A 3,451-nucleotide genomic window follows, 5' to 3' on the forward strand; every position below is an offset into this window, starting at 1 on the left:
TCCTTTCCTAGCCACATAGATTACCAACGCAGGTCTGATGGTTCATTAAAAAAAAAACACAACTACACATGTGAACCATGGTTTTCTAAAGGGGTAAAGTAAAGGAAGGAAGGAAGGAAGGAAGGAAGGAAGGAAGGAAGGAAGGAAGGAAGGAAGGAAGGAAGGAAGGAAGGAAGGAAATAGAGAAATAAAAGAGAAACAAAGAAAACAACTAAGTCAAGTAAAAATTAATACATGTTTTTCTCAATCTTTTAAATAGGTCATTTGTTGACTCAAACAAACAATTGACTAAGAATATGTGATGTTTTAGCTCAACGTAGCTAAGGTAAAAATACTGTAAGTTGGATCTCACTGGCACCACCTTTTACCCTGTTTGATTAACTTAAACATCAAGCGATTAAAATCAAGGCTGGACCGGGAACATTGGCCTCTTAGGCCCAGTCCCATTTCTCTTACTTGGTTCTGAGAACACTCTATTGAGTTCCCTCCACAATGAAGTCCACTCAGTATGAGGTAAGTGCAAGTGAGGATTCTCCCTAAGAGATGGGATACTGCAATTACAGCCCAGCACAGTAGATGTCCATTAATCTCTCTCCATCTCGATCTCTAAAATGATGCTACACTGAGGACTGTCGATCTGTCAGCACACATACATTGAAATTATATTAATAATGGAGGTATTAATGCTCCTAGATAACATGGTGACAAAAATACTCAATTACTATTTAGCAAGAACAAAGACCCAAATGAATGAAGACACTCAAATTAATGGTGAATGAAAAACAGCAACAAATGGGATCTAATGCAGCCATAAACTGATGCCAAATCATAGTAACAAGCTATAGGCAGATAAATTACCATAGGGTTTTAAAGAACATTTTACCAAAAGTATTCTAAAGTGAACTGTAGCATGTTCACTTTAAAAATGATAATTGAAAAAAGATAGTTAATGGGGTTGAACATAACTGGGGGATGTAATTAAAACATTTCCCACGGAGCAGCCGCCTTGATTGGTCTTGCAATGATTCCTGGGAAAACCAAGGATAGATAGGATACAATTGACCCATCCTTCAAATTGTTGCAAAAAGAAGGACGCATTTGTAGGCTGCATAACGAGGAGTCTTGTAATCCGACCAGATCTCGGCACAACACTATGATGTAATCAGCCTTCGAATCTGGCCTTCATAAATTCCATCGCAGCCCTAGTCCCTCCAGCATGTCCTGGGCCTTCTACGAGGTCCCATTAGGACATGCCTGGCTCTTTACAACAACTATTGAGCATTTTTCCTTTGGATAAGCTTTACATGCACGAGTGCAATCTCACAAACAACTATAGGCGCTTGGCCTCAGGTACTATTAATACTACTTATACTTCGGCGATCGTATCAAGGAGTTACATTATTGTATCTCTTATACTATATCCGTTGGTTGTGCTGTTCTTTTTACATCTCTTTGCAGGTTATGAAGCAGATTGAAGACGTGTTATCATTGTCTCCCTTTTATCTCCTCTTCTTTCATCTTTTCTCCTTTTTTCTGTTTCTATTTTCCTGTTCTACTTACATTGCAGTGTCCATATAATCTGTAATACTGTAATAAAATCTATATGCATAAATCAAGTAGAACACTATGGCGATAACCCTACTGCTCTACTTGTGAAAGTAAAATCTGTTGGGCTCACTTTTTGGCATCAAGACAGTTATTCTTATTGCCACATTGCCAGACAGGACACTTTTAGGTCTGACTGCCGGTAAAGCAAAACTCCTGCTGCAGTCATACAGTGAATTGACAGCCCTTAACAGAGGGCCCTGGACCCCATACTGCCGAAGCATCCCCTACAGGACACCATGAGGGACACGGTTGAACGTTTTCTCCAGGTCCACAAAACACATTTGGACTGGTTTGGTGAACTCCCACAAACCCTCAAGGACTCGATGGCGGGTATAGAGCTGGTCCAGTGTGCTGCAGCCGGGACCAAAAGCGCATTGTTCCTCCTGGATCTCATGTTTTACTATCAGCCAGTTAACAACTGGACAGTTTTGTCTATTTATTGCTTTGAGATCAGTATGACTGAAGCCAGTATGACTGCAGAAGTCTGGGGTTTTAATTCACTGATCATCATTATGTCGTGTAGTCAAGTGCTCTTTATACAGAGCAGTTTCTGTCACTGGTTTTGTCTAAAGGTGTTCAGTGATGGTCTAAATATCTTTTCTTTTTTCAGATTTTTTGTTTTTTGCAAATGAGACATTCACCTCCAGAGTTTGTTACTAGAAACTGGGCAGCAGTTGATATGTAACGTCAGTAAAACCATATTTGCAGTTTTTATGCAGGAATGAAGCAATTATAACTTTTGTTTGTTTTTAACATGAACCGAATGTGACCTGCAGAGAAAACAGAAAACTTCTTAAAGTCTCTGCAGTGCTGTGAGTGTAACACAGCCTGGAATTTTTTTCACTGGCTGTTTTTTCCCCCTAAATGATAAGATTGCAGCTGAGAGGAAGTGGGTTGGTCTCTGCGGCTGCTTGACTAGACTGACTTCCCTGCTACTCTTTATAGTGAATGTTCTGCATCCCTAATGTAGCTGCTTTCTACTCTCTACTTTTCCCGTAGAAAGGAGTAGGAGGTGCAGGTGAGAGTGAGGAAAGAGAAGCTGAGCCCTGATGAACCACACAGGTTGAAATGACAAAAATTTGATGGATTATACCTGTTCATTCAGAGTAATCATGTATTTTTCTCCTTTATATATTCCAGTATTTGGAGGATCCAGTATATGAGGATTTCTATGAGCATGCACAAACTGACAAAGTGTATTTTGAATTTATTCATGGAGACAAATTTAATTACTGAATTTTCAGATGATAATTTCAACATTTTATTTTTTAATTTGTTATTGTTACTGTGAGACGTAATCTGATGAAAAAGTAACCTGTATTGAAAGTTTATCATAAATTAATTGTTTAAAAAAATTGTGTCAGATATGTTTTTTAACAGGATTAATAAAGTTGTAAAACTGTTGAATAAAGCATAAACATTATACTTATTGATAATTACTGTTGCAGAAGAAAAAACGTAACTATGGAAACATGTTGTTGCTCCAACTAAACAGGAAAACAAAACCAAAAGATTAGTATTAATGAATATTATAAGTGTAATAGTGATGGCAGAACTAACATAGAAAATAAATGTATATATTTATATATCCACTCTGTTGAGGAACTAGCTACAGATTGTTAACCTATACATTTACAAAGGCATTATGAAATCTGTGTTTTTTTGCAGGAAAAAAATAGATTTTATGGAGACTGGTAAGACTATCATGTTGCTTAGGAAATCTAAAGCCAAGGTTTTATTCATTTAGATAAAGTACATTTATTAAAAAAAAAATACAGGCCTTTAATTGAAAAACAATAACACATTTGACATACTTGTTAATCAGCACAAATCAATTCCCTCA

Source organism: Cyprinodon variegatus, unplaced genomic scaffold (assembly GCF_000732505.1).
Source record: "Cyprinodon variegatus isolate N-32 unplaced genomic scaffold, C_variegatus-1.0 Scaffold1331, whole genome shotgun sequence".
NCBI classification, from domain to species: Eukaryota; Metazoa; Chordata; class Actinopteri; order Cyprinodontiformes; family Cyprinodontidae; genus Cyprinodon; species Cyprinodon variegatus.